Here is a 17,658-nt window from a genome sequence, read left to right as displayed (position 1 = left end):
ACGTGTTAGCGGAAAAAAAGCTGGCGTGGATGATGGTTTTTAAGAGATGTTTTGGGTTCTTGACCAATCAGCGGGGGCTGTCATGCGAGGCATTCGCTGCTGTGCTGATTGAGAAGTCGTCGGACTTGAAAGTAAGAGTTCTTTGTTGCTTTTTTGATGTATGCGATTTTAAAATGGATAGTTTGTAAATTGTACTTACTTCAATGTTAATGGTTATTTAGGAAGGACATTGATGTTAGACATTATTATCATTGTAAAGTTTTACTCTTTAATGTAGTAGATATTCAAATTCGCTTTAGATTTATTAGAGAAATCTCTTATATGAATGCCATTATCCTATGGATGGATAAGAAATGTTAATAATTAGTTTTTTTTCGGTGTTATTATTTTCGGATATCCAATCTAATTTTTTTAAAAGTAATAATTTGAAAGGTTTTCAACTGATCTTAAAAGGAAATATTGCAGATTTTAAATATAACTCTGATAAAACATACTGTCTTTTTTTAACTGAGAGTACTGAATTTATATTGGCTTTTTTTTATAGCTTATAACAATTTAAAAATCTTCAGTCGAACAACAAAAGAAACCTACTTTTAAAGCATTTTTTATATTATTATATCAAATTCGCAAGGAGTGACAACTCGATGTTACTATCTTTATAATTTTCTTATTGAGTTATAAAATTAATTTATCAATTAACTGGAATTATGTACTTGAAATTTAGTAAATTAACTCCTTTGTCTACAAGAAAAAGTCGTAACTGGTATATTAAATTACTGAATTTATGACATTTAAATTTGTAATTAAATCAAATTAGCAATTAATTTAAAAAAATTATTTGGATGCCCTCAGGTCCCTTTACGTTTTTATATGGATTGAAGTAGCAATAAATATACCAAATAGCATTGTCTAATGAGGATACTGACTAAATTCAATGGTCAAGAGTATTAAAAAATCTCATTACCATCAGTAGGAAGAAGGAGAAAAAACCCGCATGTAATTTTTATCTAACTTTAGCTAATAATAATCCACGCACACCATTATCATAAACCAAGACACGTTTTCTTAAATAATATCAGAGCTGTCAACGACAATTGCTCTAATAAGCGACTCGCATTCACTTATATCCATCCGTCAACAAATCGTTCTAAACGATTCTCGTCCCACATTCCAATCCAGTCCATTCTCCCATCACCCATACCATTCGATATGCGATCTAATTATTCCCCGGATTAAAACCACTTGCTTCAACCCTTTAAATCGATCAATGTGGAACACAAAATCCTGAAAGACTTCTCCCCATCCATCCGGTCACCGTGTTCGAAGTTACCAGCTCCAGATGTTGTCGACCACGACCTTTTGGTCCTTCTCGACATTTGTCCCTTTTCTCACACGGCCATGGACGATAATTAAAGCACTGCTACCCCTTCGGAAGACTTGGTGCCTGCTCTTAATCGTCTGCAGTGCGTTCCCTTTCTCAATTAGCCCTTTATCGTCCGTTGCCTATTGTCTTCTTGCATCACGTGGGCCAGATGCTGTCTTACCTTGGTGATGGTGGTGAAGGGGGGGGGACCACACCGTGGGAAACAGGGTCACATTCAGTTGCCACATCATCATGCCGCGTGAGCGATTCCAAGATGGTTTTTATTTGGGGCCGCCCACACTGGGCTCACGAACATACACACCTGGGATATTTCCTTTCATTAGATTCTCATCAGGTAAGGAAAGGGGTGAAGAGGAGGGGTTTTAGAGGGTTGATGATGTCTTGCTTTTAAGCGAGCTCGGGTCTTAATTCATTGATGGATTTTTTTTCTTTTTTTCTTTGTAGTTGATTGTAGAGCAAGCACTAAGTGACAGATCAGCGAATAAACGTTAATCGTTTTTATAAGCTTTTCAAAGTAACATTGCTAAATTATTTATTTAGGTTTAAAGTCATATACCCGATTTATATTAAAGCCGATAAGAAATCGAAACACAACGTATGTATAATATTGAATTGCTTTATTTTATCGAATGTTTCATGATTTTTTTTTTTTTTTTTTTCTAATCGCGTTTCCTTGTTTGGTCGGGGCTTTTTAAACTAGTCCCGTTTCATAACACTGTCGCTTGAATGAATTTTAGGATATAGGTTTAGAACCGGTTTTTTTGCGGTTATAGTTAGAATCTCTGTAGTATTTGTGAACAAGAATAATAATTATCTTACTTTTTTTAAAAAAATCATTAAAATATACATTTAACAGGCAATAAAGTTTTTTTATTGTTGTTTATGGAAAAAATTAAAAAAATCCCATCGTGAATCAACTGGATTATTATCTGCATTTTGCCCTGAGTAGAGAATGTGGTACAAATTTCTATTTTAAAGTATGACTTCTTAATTTTTAGGTACATTTAACTGAAAACAGATCTTAGAAGCATAAGGTGTTATGGTGGATGTTACAATGAAAGAGGGGAAAAAACCCTTACTAGAAAAATTGAAAACATGAATAAGTGAAGTAACATATAACTTATTTATTTACTAGTCATATATTTAATTCATGCATTATCGGAATTTTTTTTTTACCCAGATTGCTCAAAACTTATAAACAAAATTAGAAAAAATTCATTATGATTTAGTACTATAGTTTTCAAAAATAATACATCCTTTCTATTTATCCTATTAATGCTTCATTTTTTATACTAAATTTTTTAGCTGCAAATTTGAATTTTTAAAGGTTTTTTTCCACCAGCGTTTATTTAAATCATAGTAATAAAGCAGAAACTTACTACAGAAACTCCTGGGCTTGTACTTCAAAATAATTTCTTGTAATTGCAAATTTCCTTCCCCGAATTGGCCCGTATGTCCTTCATTTGAACTTTAGCATCAGCAGTTGGACAAGTACTTGAAATAAAAAAGCAAGCTCATATAAAACGCAATTGATACATTGATAATTAATTGTCAGTAAGCAAATCTGTATTTTGTCTTCGTTAATTTTAAACACATTTTTCATCAATATCATCAAGTGACAAATGAAAGCAAATAAAAAAAGAGAAACGAATAAGCACTAGACAGATAAACATAGAAAGACTGATTACATGAAAATAAAATGTAAGGTCATTTTTAATTAATTTTAAAATTTAATAATGTAAAGTATTTTTAACATCGAAGATGTTTACGTCTTATTATAAACGTCTTGATGTGTTTTATACAATCATTCGAAAATGTTATGTTTTATAAGTTTTCCGATTTGTAAACCTAAGAATTTTACCAATGTTTTTAACTGTTAATCGCTTATATTAAAGAATGGATTGTGAGTTCTTGACTTTTTCACCTTTGTATTTCTGGTAGAAACTTTAAAAAATTATAATAATTTTTTTAAAATTAATTTGTAATATTTTATTAAAACTGAAGACGATCATGTTGCAATTGACTTGAGTGAATTTTCATTATTTTCATCCTTGAAGGGGGGAGGGTGAGAAGTCCTGGAATTAAAGACTTTTTTTTTTTTTTTTTTTTTTTTTTTTTTAAAGTAATAAAGGCTTTTTTAGTTAAAATGAACCATGAGTTATTTTGTGTTTCTGAATGATAAAAGTGGACTGTTCTTTATCCGGTGAAACTTTTTCATTTCCAGTTTGATCAGTTTTTATATCTTAATCATTCTTGTTTTTAATGCTGCCTTTCCAAAATAAATTCAATAATGGATCGACAATCTCAACAAGTTATGTAATAATATTCTAATCAGCTTCATATCAACCATATAGATCTTGAATTGCCAGCATTCATTATACTTTGAATCGGCATGAACCGTACATTACCAGCATTGCTACAAGTGGCATAAAAAAGAAAATTCAGCAACGCTAAAGAAAACACTAAATTAGCATATGACTTGTGGGAGTTAGATCGTGACAAGCTTTGGGTGTCTCTCTGGCGTCTAAAGAGTTGTTTGTATTTCAAACCATTTTATTTTTCAATCCCACTGGATGCATTAAGGTTATTGTTTCATTTTGCGATTTCGGTATGTACCGAATCAGGCCAGCTTTGTATGCAGTCGGTAAGCAAAGAGAGGGTAGATATGCTGGATGTATATGTGTTTTATACGACTGGTGCTGGAAAAAGTGTGTCATTTTGTTTATGTTGAGTGCTTTTCCCACTTTACATGAAACTGTTGTTTTAACAATGGAAAAAAACCTGTTCGAGAGATGATTTTGGTGGGGAATTAATGATGGTGGGAAAACGATTTACATCTTAATTGTTTCGTTTCGCTCATTTTTCTTTTATTCAGTGCCATTTCTTTTATCAAAAAGCGTTGGGAGGCGTTTACTGGTTTTTATATAATTAGAGGTTTTCGACGATGAGAATTAAAATCAGATTCCTCGAGAATTGTGAATCTTGACCGCAATATCGGATTATATATTTTAATATTCTTTTTTTTCATGGTGAAGTTCTTTGTTTTAGTGAAGCTGGAACCGTGAGAAGTGTGTAATTGTTTACTCGTATTTTAATTCTCTCTTTCGTAACCTAGAACCGTAAGTAGGTTTGCTAGTGATTTGCAACTGATATAGCAAGGATTTCTAATAATTGAGAAAAGGCGCTAAGTTGCTTATTATTTCAGAAAACTTCTTTTAATCAAAATCTGAACCAGTTTTTTGAGGTATGATGACTTTTGTTGGTAAGTGTTAGCTTTTGGTAATCTGTTTTTCCGAATTTAATTTTTCTGCAATATACTAAGGAAAAATATTTCCGAAATAGTATACATGTTTAATAAGCAAACATAATAAATCCATGCGCAGATTACAATAACTTTTTGGCTTTGCGAAATTATATATATATATATATTTAATGAGTATGTTTTAATTTATTTTGGCGTCATTCGTTTTGTCTTTTTCAATAACATAAAAGAAACCGTCGCAGCTATTAAATATACAAATAAAAGTTTTTCAATTAAAAGGGAAATTAATAAATCGAAACTTTGGTAAACAGGTATTTGATGCATAACAATAAATAAATAAAATAAAATAAAATTTTGTCAGTTCGATTTTTTATTTCTTTCAAAATTATAACGCTTGCGATAACTCTTTTTATTTCAAATTTTATGAAATTCAGTAAGAATTTATCATGGTCTTGTCTTTTGTTTTGCCTTTAGTTTCTCTGACAGAATATTTATTTAATTTATTATTTTAACTACAAATTAAATGTCAAAATTATTATTTTCCTTTTTATGTGTGTTTTTAGAATTAAAAGATCATTACAGTACTTTTTTCCCCTCCTATATATATGGGAAAATATTATAACTAGTCAATATTTTCATTTATTTGTCTTTCATTCTTTAAAATAAGAAAAGAAAAAAAAATCACAATTTCAAATATATTTACTCTTCTGACAAATTAAAATTCCAAAAATAGAGGAGGCAAAATTTTCCAACTCGAAATTTGTGCTTAATGTGTTTTAAATTATTACTTATAAACACTCCATCGAATTTAGTGCAGTAGCGGCCATATATAATCTCCAACCAAACCCAAACTTAACATCTGCGACCCTTTCCGTTTTTTATTATTTTCTCCCTACCGTATTTTTGTTGAGAAATATTTTGCAAATAAGCGACAGATGTAGTTGGAATTAAAGTCTAGACTGTCTGTGAAGAGTTATTGTTTTGTATGTACGTATGTTTTCTCGGGTCTGAAAGATAAATATATTAATATCTAACTTTTAAATTGCAACAATACCAAACACAGGGAAGACAATCCACAGCTTTGCCGCCAAAAAAAGTTGAAAGTTCTTTTCTTTATTTTTTTCCCTTCTATTTGAAATTCGAGCACTACCGTCGTAACGTTCAGCACCACCTTGAAGTCGGCCAAACCTGTAATTACCAGCAGATGCTAGAAAATTATACCCGTAAAAATATCCATCGAAATAGGGATTTGACTATACATAACACAAAAATGAGAGATAGAGGGATATATATAAGTAAAAAAGAGAGAGATAGAAATTATCGCTGTATAAATATTATGCTTTCTACTGGCTTCATTAACTTCTGAGCGAAATACGCAATTTACTCTTAGATGGACCAGTAGACGTGAAAGTTTTTTTTTTTTTTTTTTTTTTTTTTACTTCAAGTCTGCTTTTTTCTTTGAGACCACGTGACTCGGGGGTGTGTTCTGGAGGGCGTATGGAAATTTTGGGATGATTCTCCTGTGCCGCAATTATAATCACCTATATATCCCTTGATATTTTTTTAATCTAGCAAAGCGTTGGGGCTATAATTGTTATGAAGGAATCAAAGCAAAATTTCACCAATTCTATTATTTATCTTATCGTAGAACTTTTTCATTAATCTAATGCTTTTTTTATTTTGCTTTGCTGGCGTCTATCTTCTGTAGATTGAGTTGTCATATAGACAATTTCCCACGGTATGGTTCCTCGCTTAACTTATGTTGGTGTTGGATTACAATGTATAGGCGGGATTTTTATGGTAGCTTTTTTTGATGCATTTATTTTCTTTTGTGAGTGAAACTATTAACCTGTTTTTGTGCCGGAATATTCGGAATGCTGGCCAGTGGCCTAGAGAACAATATTGTTTGGTTTAATAATAATAATTTTTTAATAGTTAAAAATATTCTTTTTATGGTTTTTGTGGTAGGTTCATTGGTATTTTATAATATTTGAGTAACTAATGATATGTATTCATAAATCTGTTTTTTTTAATTAATGTATAATTAACGTTTCATGAATAATTAAAACTGAAGTGAATGCTTAATGTATTAGCAATTCGACTAAGATTTTAACTTACTGATGTATTAAAATTTACAACATTGAAATTAATATGGCTTCATTGCAACGGGAGCAAATGTGTCAATTTATTGAACAAAGTCTTCTTAGCATAATATTAAAAAAAGAATATCAGGATATGATTAAGGCTATTTCAAAATTTTTAATCATGGTTAACGCAATTACTTGTAGGATAGTTACAATTTGGTTGTATTGTCTCTGCATATAGGAGGTATCTCTGACATCTGTCTGAAAAGTACCAATCATCTGAAAGTGGCAATTGGCAATTCATTAGATAGTGAAATCTCCTTAACATAATATATATATATAATATAATAAAAGAATATCAGGATATGATTAGGGCTATAAGAGAACGCGATCGGTTGAGGATAGTTATAATCCGATTGTACTGTCTCTGAATGTAGGAATGATCTGTATTTGATATCTGTTTGAAAAGTACTAGTCTTCTGATGAGCAAAAGTGACAATTCATTGGGCAGTGAAGTATTTTTAACATAATATAAGAAAAGAGGATGTTAGGATATGATTAGGGTTATTTCAGAAATGTAATCATGGTTAAACGCAATTTGCAGGATAATTAGTCTGGTTGTACTGTCTCTGAATATTGGAGGGATCTGTATTAGACATCTGTCTGAAAAGTACCAATCTTCTGATAACTCCACTCTTATCCGATGTTTGTCTAGGTCTCAAACAATTAATTGATCAGAAATTGTCCTAGTATGTTATAGGGTACTACTAATTTTTTTACACTGACGAAATCTTGTGGCTTTTTTAAAATTGGTGTGAGTATATAAATTCCCCAAAACTGTTTTTCAGTCATAATTTTTCTCTTATCTTAAGGTAATGCACATATTATTCACCTTAAGATAAGAACATATTCCACATTTCCGTGCCAATCATTTTTATGCAGTTTTCTGCCTCTAATCTCTCCTTTTTCAGAAAACTTTAGGTGGTGAAAATTCTTAATTATTCGATGAAATTTAAAAAAGAAAGAAAGAAAGAAATTTTAAGCCTGAAAATGCGGTATGCAGAGTCTGATGATGAAAGGAAATATCAGGTTGACGATTATTGATTTGAATTAGATGACAATGATTTTTTGGATCTATTTATAAAGTTTTGTATACTGTCATACTTAAATATATCAAAGAACTCCTCTAATACTAAAATTAATACATAATGTTAATGAAAGGCAATATCGTACCCAATTTATGAATGAAGTAAAATTTACTTTATCAAATGCAAAGAATTAGAGGGAAATGTATATGTAAGTTATGTCAATAAGTTTACCAAGCTGAGAAGATGAAATCTGATCGCTAATTGAGTGCTCTTTCCCAACAACAGTCGGTGATTATTTCTATCTGTCCATTTATTTATTTTACTCGATAACATATTTGGCTGTATTTGTAAATTAATCACTTATTGCCTTTTATCAGTTAAAGAAGTGGCAGCAGTCTGGAAAGTTTTACGTACGCCAGTCTGTTATCATCGGTGCCTTATCGGGAAAAAAATGAAATTAGAGATGTTTGATTGGTAAACGTTTCCAATCAGATTACCTGTTGAATTAAGACGTAATTCCCTGCTTAGGATGGCATTTTTTTTTTTTTTTCCGTTTCTTGATGTATAGTTGAAAATAAGTTCTACTTTTTGGAGGGAAGAGGAACATAAAAGTGTCTTTAATGATACAGTACATTTTTATGATTTTAACTTTGAGCTTAATTAAAATTCTATGCACAGATTTTGATGAATTGCAATAAAAAGTGTTTTTTTTTTTTTTTAATGAATGACATGCTTTCAAATTACATTTTGCTTATTTTGATGGATTATAAATTACCTGTTTGGAGTCTACTTATTTCAATGAATTCAGTAGAATGATATTTATTTTACTTAAATTATATCTTATTAAGTTTTGCGCTGCCTTCCCCAATGCAGCTTTTGCTTATTAATTCTCTTAAAATAAGTTTTATTTGTGTTAAATTTTATCATTGCTGTATATATTGATGTGTCCTCGTTCCGGAAATATTTAATGATCTTTGATAATTTTGTACTTGTCCCTTAACTTTTTTTAAATATAATGATTATTACCTTAGCTAATAATTATGGTCTCTATTTTGGCGTTTAATTTTTGTTAAAATTCAAATTAATAAGTTTCTATGTTTAAATTTCCTGATATTATTATATAATTCGCTGAAGCATATTGGGCAATTTTTATATTAACATGAATAATTTTTTTTTTTCATGATTCGTTATTTATTTTCTTAATGAAAGTTGCTGAATTTATTATTATAAAGTCAAATATCCTCTTATGCTTAATTTCTTAGTTTGAAAATGACTCTTAATGAAAAATTAAAAATATTTATCATAAAAATTGTTAGCATTTACTAAAAAAAAAAAAAAAAAATCTAAATACTTATATATCAGTGCAGTGCTATTTCTTTTTCCTGTAATTTCATAAAATTGGCATTTAAAACAAACAAATGAGCACACTAAATACTTTTTTCTGCTATGGTATAAAACTTCATATATCCATCCTAGCAGAAAAAATAAAATGACAAATGTTAAAATATTGTTTTAAAATTTCTGTTACTTATTTCTGAAAAACTGTGAAAGCTATAACTGAAAGAAAGTACTATCTTCGAGTTTGGTGACAAAATATTTTTATTTTTTTTTGTTACAATTTCAAGTTTGAATTTTTTATTGCTTTGTTACAATTTCAAATTTGATTTTTTTTATTGCTTTGTTACAATTTCAAGTTTGAATTTTTTATTGCTTTGTTACAATTTCAAGTTTGAATTTTTTATATTTTTGTTACAATTTCAAGTTTGATTTTTTTTTTCTGCAATTTCAAGTTTGATTTTTTATTTTTGTTACAATTTCAAGGTTTTTTGTTATTGTTTCAAGTTAGGTTTTTTTTTATAACCCATTACAAAAGTTTGAAAAAAAATTGAAAGCCAAAAAGTTTGATTCGAAACAAACAAAATATACATTAACCTTTTTCTACTAAAATTTGAAATTATTCTTATAAATTCAATAAAATAAATTTACTAAATTTATCGCAATATACTAGTAACCTTTTTCCATTTGCAGGTCTTGTTATTCATCAATTATATTACAAAATTATATCGATATCATATCTTCCCAATTAAATTTTACAAATTTGCTGAGCACATTATTTAGTGTTGCAACTTTCACCGAAATATAAACAAGGATTTCCAAAAACCACTTCTTTTCTAGACGAACGAATTTCTGATATTTTTCTGATTGCTGTACAATTTACTTTACTTTAGGCGTTCCAAAGTCAATAAATGGCCAACACGGATTGGTGTTATCGGCGCTTACAACAATAAGCAGTTTATTATTTTCTCACAGGATTATGTAAGCGCGAAATTATCTCTAAGTCTCCGACAACAATTTTTTTTTCTCCTTTTCTTTTTTTCATTTTTATTCATTGCCATTTTTTGCTGATATTTCTACTGATTTCGGGAAAGCAATTTCAATATGTAAACTGTCTGCCTTATCTGTCTTTTCGACGGGGATGCAAAGAGCATAGATTTGTTTGTTAATTTCGCCACTAGTTTTCTTATAAATAAACTTTTTTGTGTGTTTTTTTATTTTTTTATTTCCCTGCTCGCGAATTTTTACCCAAATCTGGTAGTTTATTTTCCTGTTGAAAATCTGCTGTTGTACGTGGTGACGTGTTTTGATTACGTTGATGAGGAAGATGAGGTGACTTTTAATTTGCAACGCATTGTGACTGGATGAATTGTGTATATTGGATATTATATTATTGGATAAAGAGCAGCTTTTGGTTGAAAACATTCGAGATTCCGGTAAGGCGTTCTCTAATTATAATATAATGTCTTTACATGTAGGCATAAAAAAATGTTGCAATATTACACCAAATTTTGTATTTTCCCCCAGACTTATTTTAGCTAGATTGGTAAAACAAATCGTAAAAGTAATAATTTAAAAAGAAATGTTTACACTTTAAGATTGCAAAGATAAGTATTTTGAAATAAATGTACTTCTCCATTTTTAGTGTTTACTTAAACCTTTCGTGTGGTCGATAATGGAACTTAATGTTTTGTCGTGTGAAGTAATATGTCTTGCCCTTCCTCATTTACTCCATTAACAGATGTTTTCCTGATGGATTAAGTAACATTTAAAAATCAGTAAAAGTTCATTAATAATTATTAAAAATTAAATAAAAAGTCATGATCGTCTGCAGATATGAGCTTCACTGTCCATGTTATTTATAAACGTTTAGCTAATTTTCTGATTTCTTCTAAACTTATTTTGCAAACGATACGTGGAGGATACTTTTTTAATATATGAACCATTCCATTGCGCTAAAATGATCACTGTTTTCCCTCCTATTGTTATCTTTTTTTCTTTTTTTTTTTTTGTCTGTAAAGATTGATTCTTATAGATTCTGAGTAATTCCTATGATATGAATGTCGAACTCTGAGGGGCATTACTTGTTTGCAAATCAAGTGACAGTCAAAGAGTTGCGAATTCCTTGGATGCTTGAGTTATTACACTTATTCTTATTTTGATGACTGGCTTTCTGTGTGAGGGGTTAAATCTTTTGTATTGCAGTGTATGGATGCTCTGTTTCGTGCTGGTTTCTTTCTTTTTGATCCGTAGAAATTGTTTTCGAGTTTGACATTTCTTAAATTTCTTGAGTTAATGGCTAATGGCATTTCGTATTATCCTTTACTAAGCCAGTATAAAATAATTATTCGACACATTTAATTGGAATATTTCATATCCTGATGATGTTTGGCAAATCTAAACAATAAGTAAAAAATAATTTATTTGACAGTTTAATTTTTTTTTATTAGTGTGGGGTAAAAGTGCCAATGTACTTCTTAAAAATTCCATCCTAGTCATCGTAATCGTCGTAAAAAGTTTTGTTTATAAATAGTGAAAAACTGGAATATAAAAGGGGCTGTCAAAATTTCTATAATTTGACAAATGCATTGTAGGTAATGAGCTATTTTTGTAAATTATTTACGAAAAGACTATTCTTGTCTAATATATGCAGAATCTCTGAGCAAAAAGACTTCGAATTTTCATTTATTCTAATTAAAATAATCACAAACAATAAAAAGATTTATTTTCGAATTTTAATAAAAGTTTCTACCTGAAGAAATTTTCCAAAATCTCAAGATTTCCAAAGATATTTAATTGTAGGAATATCAATTTATGTTTAGTGGCATATAAGTAAAAACACTTTGTAGAATGCTTAGTTTTATTTCATCAATGAACGATTCCTTTTTAACAATTTTATTTCCCGTTTAAAGCAGCAATTTTTATCATTATTCGTTTAAAAATTATTTATCGTTTTTAAAAGTCAAACATAAAATTACGGAAGCGAGAAAAATTATGTTATATTTAGTTTATATATAATTTTAATCTAATTGCATTTTCAGTGAACAAAACTTGCCTTTCCACCTGTTAACTCTTACTTGTCAGACTGAAAAATCCCAGTATATGTACCGTTGCTTACATCTAACGATATCTGTACGCAACTGTGCCAGAATGCAGAATCGTTTGCAGTTCTTTGTACTCGCCCCCTTCCCCTTTTCAGAATGTTACGACAGCAATCTCTCAAGTCGGCTGTTTTTATTGGTCGTAAAAAAAGGACAAGAGACAGGAGGGCGGCAGAGGGGAGGTGGTTCTTCTAGTATGTGGGTATTTTTAAAAGTTATGACTTGGAATTCCATCCCAGGCGAAATGGACAGCAGGACGTGGTGTTATCGTTTGGCGACCCTCTCCCCCCAATGGTACACTGAATAATATTGTTTGAAAGGACGATAGAAAAAGAAACTCTTAATTTATTTTTTAATTTTTTTTTTCAACATGCTTGGCAATTTGTGGTCTTGAATCTTTGGAATCTTGTTTGCCCATTTCATCGAAAGACTTTCTACCAATTACTTTTTGTTTAAATTGTATTTTTTTTTATCGATGAAATAGAGGAGAATCTTTAGTCAGGTATTATTTGTGTAACTATAAGAAGTTTTCATTATAAAATTACAGAATGTTTGAGTTTGGAAATCGGTTTTAAAGGGCTAAAATAGTTTGTATGCTGAGTCTTAAATGAAATGAAATTTGAAAATAAATCTTGAATTTTTAAATTTTTCGTTTCAACATACTTGGAAATTTGAGGCCATGAATCTCGGGAATCTTATTGCTTGCCCATTTTCATTCATTAAGTTTTTTTACAAATTACTTTTTGTTTAAATTTGTTTGAATCTTTTTTTTTTTTTTTTTTTTTTTTTCCCTGACAAGATATTGCAAATTAAAGTTTGGCTATTAAAAAAAAGTTTACTTTCATACTTTTAGACGATGCATTTTTTCATGCAAAAGTTGTTTATTTTCTTACATATTCTTAGTACGGATTGCTTTTTTGGACTACAACTTTTTTTCTTCTACATTTTTCAAATTTCTGTGGTTTATTGAATTAGGAAAAAATGAAATATCGTATAGCGGAATTTTTATCATCTGCTACCTTAATTTAAATAACAAATAATTGCACAATTCTTTGTAAATTACAAAAGTTTCCTAAGAATCTATCGAAACTGCGTTTTATGCAGTCATCGTCGAAATGATATTCTTTTCCCTATAAATTATTATTACTTTTAACTGTCATAATATCAAGCAATCTTTAATACAATTGCCACCTCCTAGGATCTATCCAATCACCTTGTGGTATGAGGACTTAGGGCATTTGGCCAATACTCCTCTCACCCTTCTGATCTAACCCCACGTGTTTTATGATCAGTATATCATTCTCGTAATGAAGTGTCAAACAAGTAATAAAACACTTTGCATGCATTGCATTGACGTAAGCGTTGTTTATATTCTTTTCGCCTTGTACCTAAAACCATACATTAAATGAAAACTCCAAAGTTTCCTTTTTACTTTTACCCAACTAACAATGCTGATTCCATAAAAGCAGCACAGGTGAGCATTTATTCTTATTTAAAAGTTACAATGAAGCCTGGGGAGGGGGCGAAGGATTTAAGAAGGCTTAATAATAGGGACATAGAAAAGAAAGGGGGTACTAAATTCTTATTTTTTCTCTACTCCGGGATTTCTTTCTTCTCCATACCACCGTCATTAATTCAACTGGTGTCAAAAAGACATAGCAGCTGTTCCATTGAAAGAATTCTTCAACAAAAAGTGAAAAATCTTGAACTTAAAGGGGGTAGGGGGTATACAGACAAAATCCCATAATTGTGCCAGAAAACCAGAACTTTTTGTCCAATAAGCGGTCGGGCGCTAACTTTTAAGGCCATTTCCCCCTTTGTATCAAAATGGGGTAGGGGTATATAGAAGGTTCCCTTTTCAGAAGTTCATAGGGTCGCGAATAGAGGACAAATAAAAGAATATGGAAAGGGACTCAAAGTATTGCAAAATTTGGAATAGGGGAAGGCAGGTGTTGTAAATAACCATCCAAGCATTGACAGTGGTACTTTCTTCTGGTGATCGTAATTGTGATAATAACTGGGCATGGAGTTTTGGAATGGTGGGTCGCCAAATCAGCGGTCAGTATCAGCTGACCAATCATCTTGGCGTCAGCCCACATCTGTCGCGTATGTCCTTTGTTCTTTGCCGATATGGAATATTTCTAGGTTTGTTTGTTTGTTTAAGTAAAACTACTAATTTTAAAGTTGATTTACGTTGAAATTAGATTATAGAATTGTGAGGCATATAATTAAGAACTTATATGGAGAAAGAGGATCTATAGAATTAATGAGAGTAGCAATCATATGATGTTAGTTCGATTCCAACTTTTTAATATCTCAAAAGAATGTTTCACCAATAGCAAATTAATGATACCGAGATAATATGGAAGATAAATATTCTAAATAACTAAATTCGTGGTATTAACATTGTGTCTTGGTATTGCGTTTTTAAACAATAAATTCATTCATGCAGTATATATCGCATATTTTAATACAAATATTATAAACAGTTGGTTAATCTTTTATACAATAATTGGGTGGAAAGAACGTAAGAAAATCGACTATATTTTGAGTATTAGATATATATACTAACATTTAAAATTCACTGAGGAAATAAGATGTATGCAAAAATAAATAAATAAATATCTAGTCTGTATTTTTACTTAAAGTGAATCCACTTTGATCCAAAATAAACTAATTAATAAATAAAATCATAATATAATTATTGGATATTTTTGAAACAAAACCTTTTATTATTCGCAATTAGTAAAACTAAATTATGGTTTATTTTTGTCATATAGAATAAAACTGTTCGATTTAAATGGTTCCATTGTCAGAGCACGCGCAAAATTTTTCCCATGGTGTTTTGGCCGACCCGTTATTAACAATCTTCCTGTGCAACTGTAACCTCCTCACCAACCTCCATATTAAATCCTTCAATAAAATAGTTCACCCCCAATTAATTGATAGCGTCGAACCCCCTTTCTCGCTCTTGGCCCCTGAAGCAACGTCCAGTAGTGGTCATAAGTTGGACGTCATCGAAATATGTTCCCTACCCGTAGTCATGGCAACCGCTTGACGACCCCATTCGCATCACTGGGCCTAGTGACGTCAACTTATTAACAGTCGAACTGTCTGCATTTCTGCCGCATTTTGTTTCTTATTATTAGATAGCTGGATATATATTAGAGACCCTCACTCGCTCCTTGCACGATAGCCATCGCCAACCGATTGATTCTGGGCAATTCGCCTGCTCGCTTCGCTATCTGAACATTTATTACTTGGCGATTTTTTGTTTTGTTTTTATTTCGCCAAATAAGATATTTAATTTTTTTAAATAGCCAAATTTTATTTTAATTTGTAAGCATTTCATTTTAATTTGGAGCAGAGAAAATTACTATTATATGTATTCATTTTAAAAAATGAAGGAATAGTAAGCTATTGTCTGAAGAATTTACAACACATTTATTTAGTTTTTGATTTAAATAAATTCCAATAAAAAATTTAAACAGGTATTCAAAAGCAAAATTTGTCTTTTGTGCTGTTGTCGAAGCTAAATGCTTTAATGGAAAACATATATTTTCGATACTACTGTTTTGTTTAAACTTCTTTTTTATTTTATATTTAACAATTATAAATAACTAGAATTTTATTTTTAACTACTACTTATATCAACACGCGATTAACTGGTTTTTTTCTTATTATTTTACGAGTTTTAAAACACTTTTATTTATTCCCTTTTTATAAGAAAATAATCAAATTAGACTTAAGAAAACTGCTAGGTGCATACAAAAAGTGCTTAGCTTTGGTTACAATAAAAACTATAATTTAAAAAAAATCTTTCTTATAAATTAGCCGAATCATTTTCAAAAGTTTTAAAGTGGCTTGTCTAAACAACATTAATTTTTCAGAAGAACAATTTCTTAGACAATAATACAAAAAAAAAAAAAAAAAAAAAAAAAATCCATGTTTTTAACAAATGCTAAAGCGTATCTAAAAGAAACTTTAAAAATTAAAACTTGAAGATCAATATATTATTTTTCGTATACATGAAATAGCAATTAAAAAAAAAAGAAACTTTAAAATATTCCATCTTAAGGAAAAGTCTTATATTTTATCTCTTTAAACATCGAATACTTTGTATCTTTTCTATACGCCTGACGTTCGCCTAAAAAATATACTCGCCACGTTTTTTCCCCCCTTTCTTTACTCCCGAGGGTGCGCATGCTCTTTGAATGATTCGTGACGTCATGGATCTCAGCTGATCATTGTGTGTCTACATTTTGGCCGTAGGCGCTGCTAGTAAAAAAAACGGGACAAAAATACTACCAAAACGATAGAGAGAAAAATCGTCTGATATTTTGTTGGAATATCTTATCTGTGTAGTATTTTTTATTTATTTATTTTCAACTTCTTTTTTTCCCCCAACTTCAGATGCTTTCTACTGCTAAAGCATATGAATTTGTTCATCCTTATTTTTTGCGGGAAAAATGCTTTTAAAGCTGACGATAGAATTATAAACCAGTTGTGTGATTTCAGCTTTCAATTTAATATGGAAATCCCATCGCATTGTTTACACCTGTAACTACCTGTCTTGGAATATTTTCTTCAGATGGTTTATTATGAAATATAATCTTAGAAATAAACAAAATGATAACAATTCAAACTTCATTAGATTTGAATGAAATAAAAACCGGATATAAATTTGATTAACATCGAATCTATTTCACCAACGAAATTTAACTTTCACTGCATTTTTTTTGTATCGAATTTATCAACATTTCTGATTTATTTATAATTTTATCTATACTGCTAAATATCATTATATAAACAAAAAAAGAAAAAAAAAACAATACTAACGTTGAATAATTACTCTAATTTAAATAAACTAATTAAATATAATCGAGAAATAAAATTTTTTGATTTTCTATATAAGCTATTTATATCTAACTTTAGCCTTGTTATATGCATTTGACGACTTTATTCTTTCTAACTGCCGGCGTCCTGGTATAGGGGTAGCGCATCTTCCCTGTGATCTGGGCGTCCCTGGTTCGAATCCCGGTTCGGGCATTGTTGTTCTTCATCTGTGTTCTATCTGTGAGGTGTGTGAATGTGTCTCCCTGTAAAAAGGGCTTGTGCAAGCGAATGTGTGTGTGTGTGTGTGTGTGTGTGTCATCTTCATATGAGCTAGAAGTCAGACTTCTGCCCTCGGGTGCTCAGGGGTCCTTACACTCAGAAGCTACTGCATCCCCTTTCCGTGGAAACGCGGACACGACATCAACATCATCGTTATTTCTAACTGTCCTAAGAAAATTATTTCTTCTGAGAATTAAAACAATTTAAAATTTAAAACTACAATTCTCAAAATATTTCACTTTAGGTTTTCTTTCTTTTATTTTGGGGGGGGGGGTAATATTATAATTTG

The 17,658-nt window shown here is 30.3% G+C and overlaps 1 protein-coding gene across 6 annotated transcripts in view; it reads left to right on the top strand.

Annotated features, from left to right (window-relative positions):
• LOC129988848 (zinc finger homeobox protein 3-like) overlaps positions 1–17,658 on the top strand; it is a 415,162-nt gene that overhangs the window by 253,641 nt on the left and 143,863 nt on the right. The window contains exon 1 of one of the 6 annotated variants that reach the window (XM_056097128.1): positions 10,537–10,589. The exons of the other annotated variants lie outside the window; for them this stretch is intronic. The gene's annotated coding sequence lies outside the window, so the exon portion shown is untranslated. Of the gene's footprint in view, positions 1–10,536; positions 10,590–17,658 lie in introns of those variants that run through there. 6 annotated transcript variants of the gene reach the window in all.

The sequence above is a fragment of the Argiope bruennichi genome, chromosome 10, assembly GCF_947563725.1.
Source record: "Argiope bruennichi chromosome 10, qqArgBrue1.1, whole genome shotgun sequence".
Lineage (NCBI taxonomy): Eukaryota > Metazoa > Arthropoda > Arachnida > Araneae > Araneidae > Argiope > Argiope bruennichi.
The sequence above is the reverse complement of the archived record's forward strand: the minus strand, read 5'-3'. Positions and strand labels throughout refer to the sequence as shown.